Source organism: Mixophyes fleayi, chromosome 2 (assembly GCF_038048845.1).
Source record: "Mixophyes fleayi isolate aMixFle1 chromosome 2, aMixFle1.hap1, whole genome shotgun sequence".
In the NCBI taxonomy this organism is placed as follows: Eukaryota; Metazoa; Chordata; class Amphibia; order Anura; family Limnodynastidae; genus Mixophyes; species Mixophyes fleayi.
In genome coordinates this window covers 155,158,486-155,186,084 of record NC_134403.1, presented here as the reverse complement: position 1 = coordinate 155,186,084, position 27,599 = coordinate 155,158,486, and the positions used below count along the sequence as shown (strand labels likewise).

At 39.3% G+C, this 27,599-nt stretch overlaps 1 protein-coding gene across 9 annotated transcripts in view; it reads left to right on the top strand.

The window, feature by feature from the left end:
• Positions 1–27,599, top strand: part of DMD (dystrophin) — a 1,967,742-nt gene that overhangs the window by 1,121,404 nt on the left and 818,739 nt on the right. The window lies entirely within an intron of this gene.

The window sequence follows — 27,599 nt, the reverse complement described above, 5'->3', positions numbered from 1 at the left end:
ACCTCTGTCTGCCCCTCTGTCTGCCCGCTGTCACACTCCTCTGTCTGCCCCTCTGTCTGCCCGCTATCACACACCTCTGTCTGCCCGCTGTCACGCTCCTCTGTCTGCCCCTCTGTCTGCCCCTCTGTCTGCCCGCTGTCACACACCTCTGTCTGCCCGCTGTCACACTCCTCTGTCTGCCCCTCTGTCTGCCCGCTGTCACACACCTCTGTCTGCCCGCTGTCATACTCCTCTGTCTGCCCCTCTGTCTGCTCGCTGTCACACTCCTCTGTCTGCCCCTCTGTCTGCCCGCTGTCACACTCTTCTGTCTGCCCCTCTGTCTGCCCGCTGTCACACTCCTCTGTCTGCCCCTCTGTCTGCCCGCTGTCACGCTCCTCTGTCTGCCCCTCTGTCTGCCCGCTGTCACACACCTCTGTCTGCCCACTGTCACACTCCTCTGTCTGCCCCTCTGTCTGCCCGCTGTCACACACCTCTGTCTGCCCGCTGTCACACTCCTCTGTCTGCCCCTCTGTCTGCTCGCTGTCACACTCCTCTGTCTGCCCCTCTGTCTGCTCGCTGTCACACTCTTCTGTCTGCCCCTCTGTCTGCCCGCTGTCACACTCCTCTGTCTGCCCCTCTGTCTGCCCGCTGTCACACACCTCTGTCTGCCCGCTGTCACACACCTCTGTCTGCCCTCTGTCACGCTCCTCTGTCTGCCCCTCTGTCTGCCCGCTGTCACACACCTCTGTCTGCCCCTCTGTTTGCCCGCTGTCACACTCTTCTGTCTGCCCCTCTGTCTGCCCGCTGTCACACTCCTCTGTCGACCCCTCTGTCTGCCCGCTGTCACGCCCCCTCTCACTCCTCTGCCGCGAGCCAGCCATAGGAAAAAACAAAGAGCACATAAACTTACCAATCCGCGCGGCGCCGGGACCCAGCAGACTCCTCTCTCCCGCATCTGTCACTGACACTGACGTCGATATTCAGTGACAGCTGCGGGAGAGAGGAGTCTGCTGGGTCCCGGCGCCGCGCGGATTGGTAAGTTTATATGCTCTTTGTTTTTTCCTATGGCTGGCTCGCGGCACCCCAGTGACAGCGCCGCGGCACCCCTGGGAGCCTCAGCGCACACTTTGGGAACCGCCGCAATAAAGTATTACTCAAACTACTTCCAGTTCCCCAAAAAACATTAATGAATTCTGTCTGCGTAATTGAGGAATGTACCACAAATGCATAAAACTATCCACTCCGCATAAAGTCTGTGAACAGACAGACAGGCAGTTTGGTGGTACAAGTTGCACTCAGATAAATTATCTTTTGCTGGCTATATATATATATATATATATAAAATGAATTTACCATATCTCTCTCTATACAAACTGATTACAAATACTTTATATGAGTGCAACAACTTGTATATATATATATATATATATATATATATATATATATACAAGTTAACCCGTGCATGATACTCATACATTCTAGTCAAATCAAGCTACTTAAGGTGTTAAAAAGGTTCTTGTCATGCATTTGGGCCTAGCCCAGGCCTCCTCAGGGGAAGAGCGTTATTTCCCGACGCAAGCACCCTTTTTTAACGTGGTTTTGTCCACATGTCACCACCTCATCATTTTTCTCCATTACCTCATCCTTCATCTTCATCGCCACATCCTTCATCAAACTACTTAAGGTGTTAAAAACTCCCCACTGTCACCCCCGGCAACCACCAACCACTCCCAATTGTCACTTCTCCTTCAAGAAATATATAGGTCAGTGTATAACTTTGCCCAGCAGGTAGCGCTGCAGCTTGTTGTTTTTTTTTTTCACACACGCCACTAGGCATTTATATAGTAGATATATATATATACAAACAGAATGTGCAGTCATTCTTTTAAATTCTAGCAACATATTTTGCTCTTGAGAATAGCGGTCACTCTGTCCTCTAAAGACAGTATATGAATCAGAAATGTTTTCCCATGATATCATAAGGTCACCTTAAATGTTGATGTAGGCTAAAGACAACCATATAATTAGATAATAAATGATAAAGGTGCATTTGGCTAAAATGAACATTGAGATGCTTTATTCTTCCCAGCCATAAAGTGATGTTTTGCTCTGAAGTCAGTTATAATGTTGACAATATCCCATATATTAAAGTGCACTGAGAATAGATTTGTGCTATTCTAAAGAACAATGGTGTGTCATTGTACTTTAGCAACTTAAATACGTGGGTGTTGTGGCCAGTGTCATTTTAAATAATAGGTAAGCCAGTTTGTTTTTTTAAAGAAAATTGATTGGACAGGACTATTCACTAATTGACATCTTAGAATTTACAGTGCTTTGTATTTCTTTTTGTTAATAGTTGGTAATGAAATAAGTTTAATTACTTTGCTTTTTTGCTCTGACACTACTGAAGCTCACCATTCACCAGAGTGTAAAGCTTTGTGTCTTTGTCTCTTTGTATAATAATTATATTCACTACTTACCTGTGGTCAAAATGTAAATTTAGAAGTAGTGGTATGAAAAATATAATGGGTATGTAAGTGAATGGAATTTGATAGTTTTACAATGAAGACAGTATGAGAAGTGGCGGTATGGAATACCACCATATGTAATCCTACTTCGACCACTGCTACTTACTACAAGTAATACTTCCCTACACATATACGTAAGTAAACTAGTGCCCCTGGCCAGAAAAGCCTAACAGATTGACCAAAAAGAAAGGCAAAATAGCTCTATTTTTGAAATATAACTTTAAAGGTAACTGAATTGAAAAGGCAAACTTCAATACTTCATTCATTAGCAGGGCAGGTAACTTTTAGAGTAGCCAGTAAACAAGGTTGTTTTTTTCAGTACGCCATATGCATGAAACAGCTCAATGAGAGGCCATTTCCATACTGCATTTGGCAATTTTTTTGCAAGAGACAACCATAACTGTGAGCATGAGGTCAGTAATACAGCCAGGAGAGATAATTCATAAACAACAGCAACAACCATCTGTGCACTGTGACACAATTAAAGCTCCTGTTTGCTAAGCTGTGCACCCAAGTGATAATATACGTTCCTGAAACCCTTTAGTATTAATTTGCTGAATTGGAATTGCCATCTTATAGCTGGTCAAATTAGGAGACCAAGTGCTCTAACCCAGTTCCCCTAATGATATAAGCCAGTGTTGTGAGGAGCTGACAAATAAAATAAATTATAGCCTAGTACTGAGGGCTCTAACTAGGCTCAACCTGTTGCAATCTGGGCCTTGGGTATAATAAATGATCCTAATCCCCACTGTTATGTGCGTATTGTCACTAACCAATAACGATTGTCGAACCTCGATTTGTGTTTCCAACGCACAAAGATTTATTCGCAAAAAGTAGTATAATATATTCAAGCGAAGGGATAATAAGTACAGCCGTTACTTATCGCAAGCTCTGGATCCAGTGTACAGTCATTCAATCCTGAAGTCTGGGGACAAGATGTCTGAACACTAGATGAGGAGCTGCTGCTTATATGCAAACAGAGATACAGTAAAACAATGCAAAGGTGTGGCTTGCTTCTATTGGTCCAGGCATCAGGAGGGTCTAGGAAGTTGTCCATCATTGGCTAGTTCAACCTAAAGAATCCAAAGGAGGGGGTCATCTCTCCAGGGGGTTGGCTCCGATCTTCCCGGCAAGATTCCTTAGTCTTAATAGTCCATAATTCCTTATCATTCATAACTTGTGTATGCACTCTGCGATTCCTTCGCAGAGTGAACAGAACAGTAGCAAATGTTAAGGGGCTTGTTATGATACCACACATGATATGCTTCCTTCAACCTGTACCATATGTTTTACTGAGATGCATATAACTTATGATATTACACTTAAATACTACTATATTTCGACATAAATGACTATGTGTTGCAACTACCATTAATGTGTACTATTTTACAAGTATGCGTGTTTGTGCAAATGTATGTAAAAGACTAAATACTGTTGTTGCCACGTGTTGCAGCTGCGTACGCCCTTCCACGCCGTAGCGGGCCCTTGTACATCGTAGCGTACCGTACGCATCTTTTCAGCTAAAGACAACCAAGTTTGCTCGATTTTAATTGAAATGACTTTATCCAATTTGCTGACTTCGACACCACTAAGACATCTGATCAGTATAAATGTTTAAATATGTATTACTTTATAGAAATGAGCACGGTAATAAACAGCTACACTTTTTCCTGGAATGGTATATAAATAGTCATCTTCAGCCTGTATCAGATCGTATTTCGTACATTATGGGGCATATTCAATTGTTGAATATGCCCACGACGTTATAACTATTACTGTTATTATGGTAATAGTAAGCCGGATTTCAACTTGCAGCTCCCTGAGCCGCGAGCTGAAATCCAGCGAGAAATGTACCATAATACCGGTATTTACGTGCACTATTACCGTAATGACTGTAATAGTGTGCGGGGCGCATTAAATTTGGCTGTAACGCCAACAATTGAATATGCCCCTTTGACTGTTTATATAGTGTATTCTTTATATATTTATTATTTCTTTGCAAAAACAAACTAAAGCAAAAAAAAATGCAATAGAAGCCCATGACCCCTTAAATGTATCATTGCCAGGAATCAGAAGAGGGAGATACCTGAAAAACCTCCTCTAATCTGAGCTTTGGACAGAACATATGCAGAGGGTCTCATATATAAAGTTCCATCCAATCAGAAAACAATGGGGAAAATGATTGAGCATTACAACAACCTACCCCAGTATTGTAGAATATATTTAGCAAATAATATAATGTTTAAAAGAGAACATTTCATATAGAACTGACATTGTAATTTATTTTATGTTCTTACAAGCCTTTTTTCTACACCACATCATAAACTCTGATGTACAATTTTCACTATAGTGACACCTAGGCTGGAATGTTCTGCAATTTATATTGTGAGAAAGGGATGAGCCTTGAGTGACATTTTAATTTAAATATTTTTATTAGTTGTGAAAAAAAGAATATTTATTGGTCTAAAATTGACATTCTGTCAAGTATTTTTAACACGTTTTCTTACCATCTTTCTGTTAGAAAATAGCTTTATACAATTTGCTGAAAATTTTCTTAGACAATTAATTGGTCGTAAAGGAAGGTGAAATAGTCCCATTGTTAGCATTATCATCTATTTAATTAGAACAAACATGAATAAAGCAGACTGAGAAGAGAGATTAAAAAGATTTCCATAGGCCTGATAAAGAAATTATATATAAATATGATCAAGCAGTTAACACAGTAAATATCTTAAATCAGCGGTAGGCAACCTGCGGCTCTTCAGGTGTTGTAAAACTACAAGTCCCAGCAAGCTTTGCCAGTAGATAACCAGTAGATCGGTGGCAAGGCATGCAGGGATTTGTAGTTTCACAACACCTGGAGAGCCGCAGGTTGCCTACCCCTGTCCTAAATCATGTGAGCTGCCACCCAGACCCCTTACTTTGTCTGAAATAAGTACTATTTGGGTCAGTATGAAAAAAGAGCAAATTTTACAGAAACTCTCTACAAGTTTCCTACTTTATGCATCACTGCTATCAAACTAGTTATCTTTTTCTATGATGTTAAATTAATCTCCTAAATTTGTGGAAATTGAATCATAATTATTGCATTGTTCACAAGTATCCCAAAGGTATAATATATTAGTATGTGTAGCCCAGCATATAGACAAACAGGCTCATTTATGACCATGCAAAATTACAAACATTTGTGTAAAGTGATGCATCTATTTTGCACACCTGGGGGTAAATGTATGAACATGCGGGTTCTTCAACACCCGCGTGTTCGGCGATTACATTTCAAGTTTCCCTTTACAATGCAGCGCTGCTTGAAATTTAATCGCCGAACACGATGAACACGCGGGTGTTGAAGAACCCGCATGTCCATACATTTACCCCCTGGTTGTGGTTTCCCACATGGATCTGCAGGACATGATAGTCTCTGTGGCAATGGAAAGGTTTGCCATGTTTAATGGGAGGAAATTGCAGATTTACACAAATCAAGTTTTGTGGAGGACCTGGTTCAAAAGTCCAGTGATACGTTCTCCCAGTTCCACTTTTGCTTCATTGTTATGCAGATTTCCATTCCAGAATTTATTTGTATCATTGCATTTTGTGGCAAAACATAAATCATTTTACAGCCAACTGTGGTAGGGGGCAAATACTTTGCAAAAGTCTTGAAAATTGTTCTTGTCTGTATTTGCGATTAGTGTACAAATGCCTGTCTCACTTTTTCTCCTCTCATTCCATTCTTGACTCTCTGCAATCAGGCTTCCGCCTCCAACATTCCACTAAAACTCCTTTCACAATGATCTACTTGCTGCAATGTCCAAAGGTCAATTCTCCATATTCATTCTCCTGGACCTCTCTGCTGCTTTTTACACTGTTGATCACCCTCTTCTCCTATACACCCTTTACTCCATTGGTCTTCGTGACAGTTCTTTCCTGGTTCACTTCCTACCTATCGAACCATTCCTTTAGTGTTTCTACCTCTGGCACATCCTCCCCTCCACCCACACTATTTGTTGGGGTCCCACAATGCTCTGTTCTTGGCCCTTTACTTTTTCATTGTACACCTCTTCTCTTGGGGCACTAATTCCCTCATTCGGCCTCCAGTACAGGTGCTAGCTGGGATGAGGGGCACAGGGGCATCTGCCTCCCAGGACAGTCCCATAGTGGGTTACCTTGGTCTGGGTCACTTGGTCACCTACAGTTTTTTTCCTTTAAAATAGGCTGCTGAGTCGGGTCTTGACCCCCCCCCCCCCCTCCGGGTTAAAATTTGACAGCCCTCCCCTACGCCAGTACTGCCTCTACGCTGATGACAACCAAATCTATTGCTCTTCCCCTGACCTCTCTCCATCTGTACTATCTTGTGTAACCAACTGTTTGTCTGCATTCTCCACATGAATGTCCTAACACTGCCTAACACTGCCTAAGGCTCAACATGTCCAAAACAGAGGTAATGATCTTCCTCTCTCACCACTCCACATCTGCTGCACCACTTTGCAAATCTCTATAATGGCTTCCTGTGTCCTCCAGAATCAAATTCAACAAAAAGCCCTCAACAACACCACCACTGCATACATTATCAAATCTCATATCAAAATAGTCTTCCTCCAGCCCTCTTAGATATACCTCTGGCATGTACCTTGTCTCATCTCTAGTAACCACCTCTCACTCCCACCTACAAGACTTATCCCGTGCTGCTCCCCACTTAAGGAGTTCCCAACCACACTCAACCAGAATTTACCACAGCCTTCAAACCTTTATACACTCTCTAAAAACCCATCTCTTTTTTACAGGTGACCTTATCCCTGATAACACTATTATTATTATTATTATTATCATTTATTTGATAGGCGCCACAAGATTTCCGCAGCGCCGTACACAAAGCAAACAGTAGACTATACAGGGTAAATAGTACTATTCACACTAATGCACCCTCACAATTGTCCCAATCTCCACTCTGAGCCACATTTGCTCCTCTTGTTTCAGCTGTGCCCTCTTCCACTTAGAATGTAAGCTCTCTGATGAGCAGAGTCCTCCATAGCCTTTGTTTTCATGTCTGTATTTATTTTGTCTACTATTTTATGTATATACTGTTTTCCATGCTGTACAGCGCTGCAGAGCACTGTGGCGCCTTACAAATCTATGATAAAAATAATAATAATAATTTGTGCCAAATGATATTTTGATTTGCAGGAGAAGATTATTTAAATGAGAAAAAGGGCTGGAGAAAGTATATTTAGGGGGCATTCTTTGATCTAAGGGTGGGCACACATCCTTTATCTCACTGCAAAAGAACTTGATTTTTCCATCACCTTTGCCATGGAGATCAAGTCTTGTCCTATACGTTTAATGGGACATGTTTTGCATTTTCCTATTGTACTTTTACAGAAGCCAATTTAACAAATACATTAAAAGACACAAAAATGACACATATAATAACAATAGTTCCAATACCCCCACTCCCATGATTAATTTAAGACATGAAAGAATGTAAACCAAGCAGTGTTGTAGAAAAAAATGGAAACCTTTATGTGACAGTACAGGTGGGTTCGTTCAAAAATCACCTAGGCGAATTGTTGCAACCAAACAGTGGTTTATTAAACAGATGGCTAAACAGGCAGAGTAATTCCTTAGAAGTGCAGTGTAGGCACGTGACAGAAGCACAGTTCCTAATCACCACACAAGATATAATCAAGGACCCCAAAAACACAGTTTATATAACACAGATTATTCCCACAGTCATGAAGCTAATGGGGAGTATATTAGGGCGATAACTTGCTGATGATTGGTGACCAGCTAACCCAGGAGTGTTCTTCCCCCTGGTGACCATTGGTTCTCTGGGGAGAGGGTCTTAGGAGTCTGGGCCAGAGTACTATCATGCAATATCCTTGTTGACTACAGGACAAAAGTGGATAACTAATGTTTGTTTACTCTCATTGTTTAGCCACATTTTAAGGTGAATTTGTAAAATTCCATTCCGCCAGGACCCTACAGGACTCTGTACAATCAAGGCCCCTTTACCATCATGTCTCAATCTAGGTCTCGCTGCATCATGGCCTCAGTATCTGGCAGACCTCTACACCATAGTTAACTCCACTATGCCTATTGTTCCCATTTGCCAGCTCTCACGGTCCTCTAACCTACATCTCATTTCTGTACTCTGTGTCTCATGTCTGCCCACTCTCCGTCCTCGTTTTGTCTTCTGCTGAATTGTGTATGCCACGCAATTTGTTCTGTTAAACGGATCCATGCATTTATTCTCCTGTTTATCTGTACCCATTGTTCTCGTCTGTATGCACTTGTGTAATTCTGTACTTTTTTTGTATGTTCTTACTCCTTATGTACAACGCTGCAGAAGCCTTATGGCGCCTTATAAATAATAATAATGACTGATAATAGTGCAGATTGATTTCCCAGGGCCAGTCCTAAGGACCAGGAAGTAGGTGTGGTCTTGAAAAGTCATTGGTGAAAAATAGGCTCACTTGTGCAACTAAAAAACGCAGTGCGTGTCCAATTCATAAATGTGCTTCATGTGTCTTATGCCAAAAGTTCACCACTAGCTACCAACCGGACATTCAGTGTAATATAAGATCATCATAAGGAGGCCAGCATGCTGTAATATAGATGACCATGTGCAGGACAATTGCTACATTAGGGCCCAAATGTATTGATTTATATGATATTCTGAAACATAGCTTTAGTATAGTCTTTACCAGAAATATTTGATCAGAGAACAGCTTTATTGCAGTCTCATTTTTAACCAAATGTTCTTCAGATTTAGTGGCAGCTCACCATGCGATTAATAATAAGAGCAGGATTTTATGCATATTAAGAACATTCAGTCACTAAAAATATGAGAAAAGTAAACAAATAAGTTCCATCTTTAATATGTTTGATCACTTTCTTTTATTTAATACATTTTAAAAAAGTTTTCTCACTTTTCTCGTTTTTTCACAAGCACATTTAAGCAATTCATTTTCAAATATTCTGCTATTATATTTAATGGGTACTCATAAGATTGATTGTGCATGACATATTTAATGAATACTAATAACAAAGAATAATAGTATAATATAGAGGACTTTGTGTGTGTGTGTGTGTGTGTGTGTGTGTGTGTGTGTGTGTGTGTGTGTGTGTGGTGTTGATTTAAAATCTGAGTGCCTCCAATCAGAATATGCTCTTTTTCTTCCTATTTAGCGGTTCACAAAGAGTAACCTGTGAATCTACTTCCCATTTTTACCTACACTGTACCAGAAAGTTCTGCTTTCACCTGCATAGAGAATGGCCATATCCAAGAGCAGGGCCGGATTAACCCGAGGTCTAACTGGGCTACAGCCCAGGGGCCTCGGGCATCCAAGGGGCCCTTGGCAGAGCTCAGCAGAATTATTGAAAGGGACAAGGGCGGAGGCGCCCCTGGCCCGATCAATGCTGAGCTCTGTCACTGCAGTCCTCCCAGGCGCGGGCTGGGAGAGGGAAGCCCGGGGGGCACACAGGCGGCCGCATCACATGCCAGGGGATGCAGCCGCCTGTGTGCAGACGCGGTCACATCTGATATCTGAAATTATGTATTTTGCATCGTGGGGGGTGGCCAGCCTAGCCCCTGGCCCTAATAGCCATCTGACCCAGCGGCCCGGGGGGGGGGCGCTGTCCCCCTGCCCCTCGGGCCAACCCGCCCCTGAGTCCTCCTTCTCCGGCGCTCAGTAATCTCCTTACTGAGGAGATCTTGCGAGAGTGTCACGTGATCTCCTCAGTAAGCAGCTTACAGCGCGCCGCGGAAGGAGGACTGCAGTGACAGGAGAAGGTAAGTGCTTGGGGGGGAGGCGGTCGGCAAACAGGGGGGTCAGTCTGCTAATGGGGGGGCCTCAAGGGGGAATGGGGGCCCCCTTAGCCCAGGGGCCTCCATTCCGTTAATCTGGCCCTGTCCAAGAGAGAGGCAGAGGATGCTCCCCAGTCTGATTGTATTTCATTGTTAGCACAATTTAAACAGCCATAGTGTATCCTATACCTGCCTGCTTGGCTGTGGTCATGCACTGTGTGATTGCACAGTTCCTGTATTTGCTTTTATACCCAGTAGACAGCTCCTAGCATGCTGACTGGTGGATGATGCTAGCCACCAATCAGAGTGCCAGGAGGTTTCCATAGACTGATTGGTGAATGGCTGGAATTATCCACCAATTAAAGTGGTGGGAGCTGTTTACTGGGTATGACGGTGTTCCAGCACAGCCATACTTCTTTTCCAAGATGCAGGAATAGAGCATGGGACCTCTGGCTGTCAGAGCATTACACCACAGAATTTAATCCTACAGAATTTTGTCTTATGTTCTCTGAATATCTATACAGAAGCAATTTTGTAGCAAAAGTTGAATTAAAGTCAATAGGTTTCAGATGGAGGATCATTATTCCAAGGGTTATCAGACATTTGTGAATTACAAGTTAATTTAAGTTATTTACCATGAATTGGCAAAGTATATTGGATCTCTGCTCATGTATCTGAACAGCTAATAAAATTGTTATAAGTTAATGTAACATCAGTAAACAATAGGAAAGTTATCTGTATCAAATACTCAAAGCTCTTGCGTGATGTTATTAAATGTTTATTGCACTTGGCTGACACAAACTGCTTGACTGAAAGCATAATAATGTCTTAGCCATTTTATACATTATAGACATGTCATATAAACATTTTTCGACAAACTTCAAGGCAAACACACAGGAATAAATTTGAAGTTTGTATACAATCTTTAGCATTTATGTAAAAATCTGGAATTTTTACAATTATATCTACTACTAATTAATGACTTCTAGTGGCACTTTGTATGGCTTTTTTGGTACACTGCAGTTGCTACCTACATGCAATAACTACCATAGTAGTTACAGTATTCACTGCAAATAAAATAGCAATAAACAATAATACATGAGTGGTAAGAAATATATTCTTATTTGTCACTAACCTATATCAGTAACCATCAAAGATAATATATTTTATTTTAGGATATACTTTACCATTTTAGAGAGTAACAAAGCTAATATACTTCTCATTTCTTCATAAACTGTATTTGAGTAATACTTCTTAGCTTGCCTTATTCCTCCATAACATTTACCTGAGCCAAACATTATACTTCTCACAATTTACACAGCAGCACCCCTGCATTCGGCTCCACCGTAGCCTTTCACTCATGCAGTGATCTGTCATAGAATCCTCTCACACGACAGCTGTATAACAGGCTGACAGCTTTCCTTTCTGTTATTAAAATGAAATAAAAAAAAATACACAATTAAGCAAAACATTAAATATACGGTAGCATAATTACATTTAATAGAATGGTAATCACAGTAATAAAATGTTATAATTTCTTTGTCATAAATGTACTACTCATGTATCGGGCACATAACTTGAAATTTCTGGGCCTAATAATTGTGCTATTAAGGTGCCCTCACACCTCCACTCCACTTTGCAGTTTTTCTTCAACTCTATAGCTACACACACAGGTGCCAGCTCAGTGGGTGCTCTAGCACCCACAGACATGGCACCGTCACTGTCACTAACTATGTGTATTCGTAGCATTTTACAGTCATATGGGGGGTAATATAAGCACTCAAATCACTTTATTTAAATAGTTGGCTCCCATGGATACACACACTAAAAGATTTGTAAAATTTGAATTTGTGCTCTCTTAAAATACTCTGCAAGAAACGGCTTTGTACATGTCATATTACTTTGCGCCCTTATCTGTACTCTCCACAAAGTCTCTTGTGCCTCATATGTTTTGTGACCCCCTGTGTTAGCTTATGTGCACACAACCATCACAGAATTAGGCTCATCATAAAATAATATATTGTCTCTCCCCATAGCTCCCTATATAAAATAAATTGCTCTAACTTGCCTGCGGTGATCATTACCTTGAAATGTTTTACTGTTGCCATCTAACATGATCCTCTATCGCCATCCTGCACACCATTCAGGTATTCTATTTCCAAAAGAAAAGCTTTATAGTTGTGTTTGGACAAGGAAAGCAGGACCTAGCAATCTGTAAGCTGTCACAAGTAGGGTCGCACTTCCTCTTGTCCCCCCGCTCCGACTTCCCTTGGTCTTTCTTTAGTGTTTCTGATCCTACCTTTTTCTCCAGATTTTACTCTCCTCCTGTCTTCCAGTTTTGCCATATCATGCCTTTTACCACCTCTGTTTTTTACCGGGCAATGCTGCATGCACTCTGCTACCCATGTTTTTCTTCAACTTCTATGTTATCCTCTTTTGTAATACTATTCTTGTTATGCCATCCCCATTTTTGCATTACTACTTGTATTATTTTTTTTTATTATTACTACTCCTTTATACTTTGTCACAAGTGCTAAGCGACATTGTTAGTATCATATGTACCCTTTATGTACTACTGCTCTGTATTGATTGTAGTAGGCATTCCTATCCCAGTGTAACATTCTTACAGCATTGTCAGTACAGCCATCTTACTCAATAAATAAGCAAAACCAATTTCCATCAATTTTAACACATAAAACATTACTTTTAGAAACATTTAGGGGCTGACTTACAGATAGAAATACATCCAACTCCAGGGTGCAATTTTGTACCTGGATGAACCATGTTGCACTTCAAGAGGTGTAAATGCATGTATAAATCTGTGTACACATTTTAAATCTCCCACCTACCTCTCCACACATCCAACCCCTGCAGTACTACAGTTTTATCTGGATTTACTGCTAGCTCTAAATGAGGCCATTTTTTTTAGAGAAAATTCAGCTGCTGTGTTTATTTTTTAATTGGGGTTCGATTTAATTGTTGCAATATGAAGCATCATGTGCAAAATACATTTAAAAAATATTATTTCATAACTTGTAAAGCTTAATTCTTAATTTTGTCATTGTAGATGTTTTAAGGCTTCACCACAGAACATAAACAGAGTGGGTGTACCACAGTAACTTGTTTGTTATATTGTCAGAGAGGTGGGTGTTTAAATGGAAGAAGTCATTGCTGAAGCGTTACCAAATCAACAGTGAAAATCCTTGTTATTATGATTGTGCAGCTTGAACTCTCTCACTTTCACCTCTTTTATTTTATCTGATTGTAACAAAACCGATGTACTGCAAAACTATATTTAAACAACCAAAGTATATACTGACAGCTCGCCAGAATTATGCTAAATTCACTAAGCCTGTTTTGATAGAATAGAAATGCTTTCTGTACTTATATGTTAATACATGCGTCCTACCTACATATTTGTCAGTTCACAGATGCACTTACAGTTAGTGATGTAAAATAACTGTATACAGCTAAATCTGGTGGTTCCAGGAAACAATTGAAATAGAGATGGAACACGTTAGGACTAAATGGGGAGAACCAGTGACCCCTAAAGTGCCATGTCTGGATTGTTCCCCAAAACCCTGTCCCTGCCATAGTACTTCAAACTCTTGACAAAACACTTCCTAACAGTCCAGCACAGAAAAGAATCAGCATAAAACAGACAACTCACCACGTCCAACCCAGGAACCAAAATCAGACCAACCAACCATGCCCCCATTTTCTGTGACTGTCTAGGCCATGCCCTTTGTGCCTGAAAGACTTTGGCACTTTCCTGTGTGTTTGCTTGACTGTTGGAGGGATAGGATTTGGGGAGTATGAAACTATCCTACATATAAGGTGCAATAGAAAAAACAGATATTCCTAATAAAGTCATTAAAAACTGTCCCCTACAGAAATCGTGTATGATGTTGACAAATGTATTAGGCCAACAGCTGCTTTACCTACCTTGGCACAAACAAAAAAATGTTTATGTACAGTTAGCAATTCACTGTTTGTTTCCTTTTTGAATGGTCCCTACAAAACTCTGAGTAATAAATAATACATTTATTTTTGCATTGTTTTTGTTATATAAAGTATGATTTAAAAATTTAGAGACCTTATGATGGATGGGAATATCCAACTTATTTCTTAAGCTAGCATCTTTTTTTGGCCCCTAGGTGTACCCCTTAACCCTTAGAGCATAACTGCGTACAGTTGTGTCCTTGTCTAATCCAGGCAGTATTTGCAACAGTGCACCATCTACACATACACGGGCAGTTACTGATATCTACTGGGTTCTGTTTAATAGCCAGAAATCATAACAATTTCCTGTCCTTCGATTGCTCCTGAACAGTGTTCAAAATTAAACAATATGCAGGTGAATAATCGCTTCCTGGAAACTTCTATGAGGACATCAATGGGTTTCCATAGAAGTGGAAGTGTCCCCGGGTAATATCTAGTAATATTATGAACCCTGTAATAGGGTTAAAGCATGTATTAACATCCTATTAAGTTAAATAAAATGTAGATAACTGACTATAGAGACATTACTGAAATTGTTAATTCTTTGCGAGATAATGCAAAGGAAAGCATTATTATAATTTGCAATCATTTTAGCAAATTAAACATTTGTGTAAAGTTCTGCTCTAAGATATTTCCCAAAGTCTATACGGTAGATTCAACTAAACTGTGGTTCCAAGCTCAGACTCTCTTTCATTAAGTTAGTCCCATATAGTGGCTTTTATTTCCCAAATCACTCATGTCGGGGAAGAATATGTCTGGGGAAAAATGTAGATAAGTAATGAAGTACCTTCTATCATCATTATAATTTGGTGAATGTCTTGATAAAGGTTCCAAGTCATCCAAACTGTAATATACTCAAACCATACTTAATAATTATTTTAATATTATTCCCAGTTGGAAAAAATGTTTTATGTAAATAATACAGTATTTTTTAATTGAATGCCCTCCATTATCACCATCCTGGGATGGCAATAACAGAAGAAGGATTGTGGAAATACATGGAGAAGTCTATCAACTGAGAAAGCATGTGAGTCTTCTCACCAGCACCAGCAGATGGATCAGAAGAAGGCCTACAGCAGATGGATCAGAAGAAGGCCTACAGCAGATGGATCAGAGGAAGGCCTACAGCAGATGGATCAGAAAAAGGCTTACAGCAGATGGATCAGAAAAAGGCCTACAGAAGATGGATCAGAAGAAGGCCTACAGCAGATGGATCAGAAGAAGGCCTATTTCCAGTGAAAACACCCATTTTAGTTATTGATGGAGCTTTTCTCTGCATGGCGGTCTAAAATGATGATAAAAGTACACTGTGCTGTATTAGCAAATTTCACTAACTGGCTTTCTGATTGGAAATGTGTTTTTATAAAGAAATTCTGTACCAAGTTTACATCAAACGAAGTACTTGTTTGCAACATATAGTTTTGATATAGTAAAGTTATTATTTTAAAGTTTGTGGCATAGTTATTTTACAGATTTTGTGGGTAATTATGATTGACATTAGCAATTTAATTAGTAAAGGGATTTGAAACACTTTAATAGCTCCTAAATGCATATATACAAACGCTTACCTAATGTGCTACCTGCATTACCTTTGTGTCTCTACTAGAACTTTTATCTTGTGGAAAAATTTTGTTTTGATTTATATTGTTATTGGATAGGTCCATGGCTCCTGGTCTCAGACCATGGACACATTCGGCACCTATCTGCCATATGACCAGTGTGTTTCACTAGACTCTGTGCTTATAAACACGCAAGCCTCTCTGCACAGCTATGCTTTGTGGGATATGTAGTTTTCTAGCCAGACGCAGAGCACAGAGCCTGGTGGTGTCATTGCCTACTGTACAGATATTCCAAACAGACTACAGTTTTGAAAGAAGCCTGTCATCCTACACCATAAATGCAGATAACTAAATAATCTAGTTTTCACAAATTGTATTAAAGGTCAAATAGACTTTATTAATTAAAACATGTATTTAAGTTAAAAAGGGAGAGCCCCTTCATGAAAACCCCTATCAATAATTATTTTGCTACAATGTAGCTCCTCTACAGAGGTAATTATTCTATTTTTATTACCCTGCAGGTATTCATGCTGATGCTGTTTATAAATAGCTCTGTGACAATAGCCTGTGGAACACTAAAGAATTGCTATTTAAAACTGCATTCTGGGAGGGACGGTGTTAAAAACTAAAATTCTTCTGTTGAATTGAGCTTTTAACTCAACATTTTGCATGTTTTTTTTCCTAATGCAATATATTCCATTGTTCAATTAGGTTAAAACTTGACATGTTTTCAAAAATATTGCAATGTTTTCTTAAATATAAATACTGATAAGTTAACCGTCTCTTGACTGAAGTGTGACTGGTGTATGTTTGAGTGTCTGTGATAGGGAAAATTGAAAGTAAGCTCCATTATTGCAGGGACTAATGTGCCTGAATAAAAGTCTATGAGCATACAACACTGCAAAATGCATTAACGAAAAATGGATAATAATATGTTTTATAGACTTTACAAACACAACATTTTTTTTCCATTGTTGTAATATTTACATAGAGATATAAAAATAAGTATTTGCTTTAGTAGAACATTTCTAACAAATTGAAAAAGTGCCTGTAAAAATAATTTTATGCTGCAGCAGAAAGAAAGACATCATGTAAATTTAAATATCTATGGAATTGCTTAGCATGGAATAATACCTTTATTAATAAATGTAGACCATTTGAATCACAGCACATTTGCATCAGTTGATAAACCTTTGCAACATATTCTAACACATTTGTCTCTAAATATGCATGTACCAATTACAGATATGTGAATAATATTAACAAACTCTAATATTTTAGCTAAGATATGCATCATTAAAGGACTACTAAATACTATTATCTTGTTTTAAATATAATTGCAGGTTTAAAAAAAGTTCTTTGCAATGACCAGTTTTGAGTTTAGTAAAGTTTCATTGGAATGCAAAATAAATTTCACACTCTAAGTATTTCGCAATAAACACCAAGAAAATCTACAAACTTTGCTGGATTCTGCAGCAAGCCGTTCTTTGTAGTGGTCTGCACCACTGAGCTCCATTCTAGAAGGTCTAGGTCCAAACACTTGCAATCTACCTCTGTTACTCTCACATATTGCTCAATGCAGGACTTCATAGAGAACATGAGCTCTAAAATAAATGACATTGGAGAAAGGTGAAACTCTTCCCTTAAATCCTCTCTTAAAGTCTACATGATAATAACAGAGGATGCCATTAGCTATTTGTGAAGCTGTAGAGTTAATTAAAATAGTTAATTCCCCCCCCAAAAAAAAACAAAAAAACAACCCGAGAGAGAGCTGCTGCGCATGCGCAGCAGCTCGGTTTCGTCAGCTCTGTCCTGCTGTATACACTACAGCACCGCCACGGACGCTTCTTTGACAGCGCCGCGGCTGCTATATAGGACAGTGGCCACTTAGCGCAGGGGGGGGGTTCTAGAGACTCAGAAACCCCCCCTGCGTGCGCCACTGATTTATAATACACTATGACAATATTATTTACAACAGTGGAACAAAAGAAACATTCCCCCCTTACCTGACCACCATGGTGCTGCTGATTTTCCCTGCAGTGTCAAACAAGTGTATCACATGACACCTCTGGAAACGCTAGTCTAAAGCTCTACTATGGACAGACTTTGACTGCCAATGCTGAGAGCTGCAGCCCAATCCTTCTCTCAAGTTCAGGTAACTGGGAGTTTCCGGCTTGGGGGGGGGGGATTTGTTGTATGTATGGACCCCCCTATTTTATGTATGGTGAGGTCATTTTGAGAAGGGGTTGTCCAAAAGATGGCAATCCATTTTACTACAACATTCTTAACTTATTTTTGTTTTATTACCTGATGTAAAGTATGCATAAATAACATTAATTCATAAAAGATAACATGTATGAGAAAAAGGTGGCATTAGTAACAGACGCTTTGTTAGCTGTCAAGGCACAGAGCAGGCAAAACTTTAATTGGCGCAGTGATTCACCTCATCATAATCATCTTTATGTTCCAGTAAATAGTCGAAACATATATATATATATATATATATATATATATATACATACATACAAATACAGAGAGAGAGAGAGAGAATGACAGAGATAATGTGTGTCGTTCGAAAAATATGCACGGTATCTATAAAATAATAATTATTCCTCAAAAAGTGGCCCCTATGTTATATCTAAAGGTACCATGTGGTTTTTATATCCTCTCACCTCTGGAGTTATGGAGTATTAGAAAAATCTAGATCTAGGGAGAAATATTTTACTATTTTTTGGAAACAACATAAATGAATCACTTATCAATCTTGTAATGCTAGTTAGACAACGATGTAAAAATGAAACCGCAAATGATCATTACACAAGGAACAGTAATTTGTATATGTCAATCCAATGCACTGGATGTGTGAATCTTTTATGCCATTTAGCAGCAAAATTTAATCCCAGCAAGAAATAACTGCTGTATCTGCTGCTAATCTCTTTTTCATATTTGAATTGTCCCTTCTCATACTGGAGAAGTGGCATGACTAAACATAATGATATTAAATCAATAAGCAGAGTTTAAGGAGAAATGAAGGGCAAGATAAGTTCATGCAGTCAGTTTCGAAAATATTAGATCAGGGTTGAATTTTAAATGCTATGGGTATTCTGTTTTGCTAGTATTTTTTTTTCACTATTATGTATTTGTGTCAACGGCTTGCTCTGCGGTATAATAGATCATGGCAATGTCTGTGTATGCCAGCACTATAGTATCCACATGGACATTTTATTTAGGTTTCATTTAAAAGAAATGTATTACAATATAAAGCCATAAAAAGAAGGGAGAGGGGCTGCTTTTGGAATATAAGGAAGGTAAAGGAAAAAAGGGAGATAATGTTCAAAACATACTTTTCACATCACATTATGCATAACAGAAAACAATTCACATTAATCTTACAAAATGTAACAGTAAAGGCAGTATACAACTGAAGTATATAGATCTAGGATCTAGAATTTAATGTCATATCTTTATCCTAAGTTGTAAGAATTAAGTATACAGTTTTAATATACTTAGATAGCATATAGCTATGTTATGTCCAGTGGTCGAAGCGGAAATTTAGAAGTGGCGTTATGGAAAATGTAAACAAATGAAATTTGATAGTTTTACAATGAAGGCAGAAGGAGAAGTGGCAGTATGGCATATCATTGTATACACCCCACCCTTCCACCACTAGTTATGCCAACAAGGAAAATAAAAAGTATTGAGATTTTTAAATACCAAACTCTTATAATCGAATGGTATTTGCTGATGATGATCTCAACTTTATCATTATACTTCCACTTTAATTCTAGACTAACCAATAGCTTTGTAATTCTGTATTTTCATTTCTTATTTAGGTAGCTTTGCTAAAGAGCTGTTTTCAATAATAATAAGATAGTCCCTAAACTCGTATGTACTCATGATGTCAGTGAACCAACTTTTACAGCTTGCAACAAGTTTGTGAAATATTGGCAAAATAAGGGTATTGGTTGGGAACTTTCATAGAATCCAGCAGGAAAACGTTAGGCTTTGAAAATACTGTGAGCATAATAAGCTAATAACTTTATGCTGTGTAAAAAAGACAGATTTTTTGTGCTTGATATAGGATTTTCAATGGCAGGCTCTTTGTGTGCCACAGAGCACATGGGTGTTATTGAACTCTGCGGCTTTCCAGCTAGGAACCTTTTGCATTCTAAATGTGAAAAGTGCTACCACTGTTAGACATTAAAGAGCACTCTCATATGGCAGGGGATGAGTGTTCCTATTTTCAAGTAACTAAGAATGTCTTTTACATTTGGAATGCTAGTGTTTCCTGGAAAGCCATAGTGGTCAGAAAAATCCAAATGCCACTACCCTGCGAATATTGCACCTGGCTGCACTTGTCCATACGGAATGGAAATGTAAATAAAAGAATGAAACTGAAATGCCAGACACATTACTAAAACACATCTCCTTTGTCTATTTGCACTCAAGGGCATTCAATAAAAAAATGAATGTCAGGCAAGGAGTGTTAGTACTAAGAAAATGTTGAATGATTGAGTAGGCCAAAGGAACACAGTCAGGCAGAGCTTAGACTGATTTGTGTATAGAGGTGCTTGGATTATGCAGTATAAGAACCATGCAGAACTCAGAATATTATATGTACAAAAGCAGGAACAGAAAGAGATGCACATTTCCCGGCCAACGCAGACAATTTTTTGGGTAGCATGGTGGCTAAGTGGTTAGCACCTCTGCCTTACAGCACTGGGGTCATGAGTTCACTTCCCGACCATGGCCTTATCTGTGAGGAGTTTGTATGTTCTCCCCGTATTTGCGTGGGTTTCCTCCGGGTGCTCCGGTTTCCTCCCACAATTCAAAAAAAAACCCATACTGGTAGGTTAATTGGCTGCTAACAAATTGACCCTAGTCTGTGTGTCTGTCTCTGTCTGTGTGTGTTAGGGAATTTAGACTGTAAGCCCCAATGGGGCAGGGACTGATGTAAGTGAGTTCTCTGTACAGCGCTGCGGAATCCGTGGCGCTATAAAAATAAATGATGATGATGATTTCTAAAACTATGCTTGGCCATCATAAATGACTGTCATCGGACCCCCAAAGTGTTTTCATTATCCTTTGGGCTCTAAGTCTTCAATATTTAAAAATAATAAGCTGGGAAGACTTAATCTTGTAATACTAGAACTAGGGAGTTCTCTGTACAGCGCTGCAGAATTAGTGGTGCTATATATATAGATGATATACAACAGCACTCTAAAACATTACTTTATATACCTGATGTGTTTATATTTATGTATCCAGTATATTAGATATCTCATCCATCTGTTAATAACTGACATTCTTAAAGAACTATTTCACATATTTACCTGCGCTCCTATACCTCAATGTTGGGTTTACCTCCTCTGAGACCCCATTATTCTGCTCTATAGATAGTCCTATTGAAGCAGGGCTTCTCAAAGAAGAAAGAAAGCAGAAACATTGGACCAGCATCCCTCCCCTGCTGTGTCATGCCATCCCTTCTGTCAACTGATTTAAAACTCTCTGTCTGTATTCTGCCTAAGAGAAATAATCTTCTCTATATGCACGTCTCCTTCCTTATACACTGTACAGAATGCTGGATTTCCTTACTGAAGCAATAATCTGTGATAGCACTACAGGTCTGAAGATGAACATTGTTCATAGTATGCTTTGCTATTTTAATTTTTTTAGCCCTATCATTATGATATGGGATAAAAGCTGTATGATGTGTGTGTTTTGTTTGTGTGAAAAGGAGCTGTATTATTCTAAGTGAATAGTACATTTTCCCCATGGCTTTATATGAAACTGTTGTGACTCAGTGGTTTATAAAAGCTTCTTTCTAAATAAATGGGTGAAAGAAATTATTCTGATAACTGCAGAGGTAGAGTAAACTCAGTTTACAATGTATTTACTTTCTAAAGCAGAATGATACAGATACAATGTTAAGTGGATCCATTGATTAATATGACAGTATATTACCTAGGGAAGGAGCAAAGCCTTATAGCTCTACCTTTCTCCCTGGAGCCCAGGGGTCTGCTCTGTGCAGCTGTTTTTCTCCCATGCTTCACGGTTAGTCCCACAACCTGGGTTAAAACTGGAGTTGTGTAACATTTTTGGGGTGGGTGTGGATGGTAGGACCAATGAGGAGCCACAATCACAATCTGTCATTTTAATTTGATGAACATACAATTTCACCACTTTAGGTAGTAATGTAGTTTTAGTTTTAATATCCAATGTATTTCTTTGTACTACATAACTTTTCAGTGACATATTTAGTATTGCAAGTTTTCTGACTTTTTCAGCACAGTATGATTGATCACAAGGGATAATTGGCTGAATGAATACAATGATTTGCACCTGAACTCCAGTGAATAGCTATCCACACACATAAGTGAACAGATAGTCTATTGCAATGTACATCTACTGTACAATTCTTCATTATCAGATCTGTAGACATATGTCCGATAATATATGTTGAAACGTATGTGAAGACAATTATTTAAAATTATGTTAATAAATATGATAATTTTATGTATATACTGAATCTTCCCTCTTTATTAGGAAACTGTTTGGGGAATTTAATTAACTGCGATGTGCTGCTGGAGTCTCACATGATGTGCTGATTATGGTATAGGAATCTCTGCCCTTCTATGCTTTTGGAGGTCTGAGAAAAACTGATTGGAGATTCCAACCAGAACATGGCTGTGGATTCTCATCATATGATGCTCTGGTGGCACAAAACTCTTATTTGAATTGCTCCTTATGTGTCATGTACAATATACATGACACCTCCAATTTAGCTGACATACCTTTCTGTATGAGGGTCAATAATACTGAGACTGAACAAATACACAAGGAGTTCCTAGTTCCAAAACAGAATGAAAGTACAGACCAGCTTTTTACTTTACTTTAAGCCTGTATTCTACCCCCTATGCCTTTCTGGCATTTGTCTGAGGAAGAAATAAAGTCTTCACAATGTTGTAGGTGATAAATAAAATCCAGGGTTCTAACATCTGTGTTACAGCAATTTCCTCTTCAATAGTATTACACACCTCAATAGATTTACCACAAAAGTGATTAGTTGGAACTTTCCTGCATTCTTATGTTTTCACTAATTTAATTTAGTTTATTTTAATTAGATCATTGATTGTTTTACCATGGGCAAATTACTGTTATTCTAATTATGTAGATTTTGTTAAATATAGCATGTGTTTTTTATGTGAGATTAGACTGGTTTTAAATAAATACATTCAAAGACAGTTCTTTATATAATTCATTTAGCAACTTATTATTTTTTTGGAAAGATCATCTGACAGTTTGGACCGCTCTGACAATGATTGCTGTCTCTCCTCCTCATTCATCACCTCTTCTCACTCCCGTCTCCAAGACTTCTCCCATGCTGCCCCAACCTCTGGAATTCACTCCCTCTCCTTATCAGGCTCTTCCCTTCTCTTCTATGTTTCAAACGGGCTGTCAAAAACCACTTCCTCATCGAAGCCTACCAGCTTCACTCCTAACCCACCACTACTGCCCGATCACACTGACTCACCCCCTTTGTATCACCCACATTTGTCTGCCCCTCCCTTCTAGATTGTAAGCTTTACAAGCAGGGCCTTTTGCCTCATGCCCTCCTTTAATCTTTCATTACCTATGCCACAAGCACACCTGTGCCTTCTCTCCTTTTTTCAATCAGTGTTTGTTCCTGCTTGCAGTGCCCATTTCCTGGGCAAAATAGAAATTCATTTCTCTCTATTCTGACCCCAATTCCCCCACTTCTCAAGCCTCTTTCCTCAAGTTATAGGGAGAGTGTATATCTCCCCTAGTTCCTCATTGATGCTGGTTCGGTTTGTCATTGCTGTGTTTTGTACTGTTTTGCCTATATTGTTCTGTTATGTAATATATTATTCTACTGTATGTAAAGATAATAATAATAAGTTTTATTATGCAGCCCCTAATAATGCTAATACTGTCCACAATAGCTGTTTCTAGGTTCTAGGGTGTGCATTAGTAGTTGTGGATGTCTTAGAATTATTAATTACTAGTTTTTGTTCTACTAACTGTAGTATTCAATGGAGAAACTGTAATCAGTCCCTTCTAAAAGTGTGTGAAGCACATATTAATTGTGCTATTAATATTAGGGTACACTGTAAGCTGTCCATATACTTGCTTAGTTCTTTCCAATTTCACAAATATTATACTGGTTTGTTAACAGTGACAATTGCTTACTCCTCCCAGAGGCCCAATTGTTTGAATATTACCCTTTTATTAAAGATCCTGTGTTTACTCATTAATTGCACACGCTATCTTCATATTCTGTTATTGGATACGCTCATAACATAACCACGCGCTTTTACACTTTCTATCCTATGACACGCCTACTTCAGTCCTTTAAACCAAATTTACTGCATCTCATAGAGTTCTATATTTAATATCTTCTGTATCAAGACATTATAAATTTCATAATCACAACGCAGATATATATGTATGAAATAGAATCTTTACTTGTACAATAATGTAATAATATAATTCCAATAGCATAAACGTACACGCGGTACATAAAATATAATTTCAACACAGATGACAATCTGTGTGTAGGTACAATATCTTATATTACTAATTTCTTGCATGTATGTGAGTATGTATATGTGCGTGTGTGTATGTATCTCAGAATTCATTACAGTTCACATGTTGGCTGCATTATCTCCACCTTATATTAAGTGCAGCAATATCCATAAACCCTAATATCTCTCTCTCTCTCTCTCTTTCTCCCCCCTCCCCCAGTACATATACCCATAATAAATCTTGACATGCAACATCACTTATGAATAAAACTTCCCTGTGCAAAGTTATTACTTAACAAAGCATGGTATGAGGTCAGCCACAAGAGCACATGTTAACAAAGCATGTGTCTCTATGGTGGCCGTTTTCCTATTTCCCTCTTTTATATCACTCAAGACCAGTGGCGGATCCAGGAGGGGGGCGATCGGGGAGATCGCCCCCCCTAGCAGGGGCTTGCTGCCGGCGGCTGCACAGTATGTGCAGGTCCGTTAGGCAGTGACAGTGTGCTGCCCGGCTGCTCTGATTGTGTTTTAAACACACTGTCCCTGCCGAACGGACCTGCACATAGTATGCAGCCGCCGGCAGCCTCAGATGTCAAAAAGGGGGCGGGGCCTAAATCCCCCCTCCCCTAAATCGCCCTGGGTAGAAGAATTTTTTAGATCCGCCCCTGCTCAAGACATGTGGCTATAAAACAAGTACAGTATACTTCTTATTAACACAAAACCACGTAGCAAACATATTACACAATATAGTAGTTATTAAACTCTACAACCGGTATTAGCAGTATTCTTATTAAACCTCCAAAAATACACTACAATATTTACAAACTGTCTATTATACTTTCTAAATAGCAATAAATACACTACAAGACTTACAGTCTACCACAAACATTTCTTCATGTAGTTGTGATTACACATTTCTATTTGTACACATATCCCACAACCTCTCTTAGGGAGAGATGGATGTCTACAACGCAAGCTCTGTATAGGGACAATCTTATTTAACTTATCTTATTTCACTTATATCATACTTGCCAACTCTCCCGGAATTTCCGGGAGACTCCCGCATTTTGCGAGAGTCTCACGGACTCCCGGGAGAGTGTGGCAATCTCCCGGATCTGCCCACTTCACTAGGTAGTGCCCACTTCCTAGTGAAGTGGGCAGAATTAGGTCCCAAACACAGCGATTCTCTGTGAATCGCGGCGTTTGACCCCGCCCCCACTGTCAAATGACGCGTTTGCGTCATGACGTCACAGGGGGGGTGGGTCCAAAATGACGCGCATTTTGGAGGCCTGTCCCCCATGACGCCCACCTCCCCCGCAGGCTCCCGAATACCAACATTGTAAAGTTGGTAAGTATGACTTACATCTTCCTAAATAACAATATCTAATAATATCTCTTACTATTCAACCACTTACAAAATAACACTTCTTAACAGCTAGACCGCATGGTCCATGGCAATATTGGCCATCTTTAACAAAGGATGTGTGACTATAAAATAAACTTCTTACAACTCAGATATTATTTCACAAAATTAGCTTTTTGCTAAGTTCCATAGAATATCACTTAATAATCTTCACTTACAATTTCACTTCCTCGCAAACAATGTAAATCCATATTATAACATAAGCAAACCAAAGACATCTGTTTTACTTATTTACACATTATGTGTTTAACAACTTACAATGTTCACACTAACATTTATCACAATGTGTTTACAGTGTTAAACTTTCACAGACATTCTAAAACTCCTATTGCTTATATCTTTACCATTAACACACTGACACTGAAAGGTTATCCAACATTGTACAACTCCTATTGCTATACACTTTATCATTAAAACACTGTCCATATTAAACTCTATGGGACTAAATACTGAACATATTTAACCATTACATTGTCCCACATGTTCACATATTACCACAATCCCAAAGAGCAGCCTTCTCCAAAAGTGCCATTGTTTTAAGAAATGTTAATTACAAGGCCTCTGTGAGAGTGGCTGATGTACAGGATTGGAAACTAGGTCTATTCAAATGTAAAGGCTTTTGGCCTCACAACTCTCTTTAGACAAATACTAGTATCCTGCCATATAAAGTGTGGGAGAAGCAGGGACGGGCTGGGCCGGGGGGCAGGGGGGCATCAGCCCCCTGGGCCGCTAAGACTCACCGGTGTCAGGGACGGCCGGCCGGCCGCCGGATTCAATTTCATCGGATTTTTACCACATCACATGACAAGCGATGCGGCCGCGTGATCAATGACGTCGCCGCATCCCGTGTCATGGGATGCGGCCGCCTGTGCGCCCCCCGTCTGAAATCTGCCAGCCCGCACCTGGGGAGAAGAATGTCCAGGAAAGCCAGTTCCTTTAGATAATAGCTAATACTCTGGATGGAAAATTATTTATTATTGTCGTGAACATATAGAGCTTGCAGTTATTTATAAGGGATAATTCATAACTGCAGTGTAAATATGTTATATCAAATGAATCCATTGATAAGTTAAAGTGTAAAATTTAAAGACAGAGAGTCTGATGTAAGTGTATTTGCTGGCTTTGCACATTCCAGTGTGAGAAGATAAGAGTGTCATCTGTGACAGCTTCAAAGGGCTCCTACTGTGAGACAGCCTGGCCTGGGAGGGAGTTTTGGACACTTGAATAGACTGTGTGGGGCTGATCACAGCTGGAGATCCTGGTAGGCAGCATGTGAAAGCCTATACAGGTATATAGAAATATTACCTTCAAAGGAAAATGTTGTCATAGTGGATATTTTAGGAAATCTGGGTGTGACGCCATACTGAGGAGCAGAAATCACACCAGGGTTGTGAATGACAGGTACAGGTGGTATCCGTGAACAGCTAAAATCACATATCTTTGGAACAGGTATGTCACATTGTCATAATTCGATCATGTTTGGTATTTAAATGTGCAGGAGATTATGACCGGTTTATTGAAGGGGGAGTTATTTCTCTTGGAAATATCTGTGAAAAATTACCCACAGGTCAAGACTTTGGGAATATTTGTGAGCAAATTATAGTGACCCCCAGGGGACATCCCTGCCCCCTATTAGCATTAAACACTGCCCCTGTGAAGACCATCCCATGTCTTGTTGCTTAAAACCGGTGTTCTGAAAGAACAAACTGTCTGACTTTTGGGGAAATCAAGTTACATTGGTAAGCTGTCCATCTTCCTAGC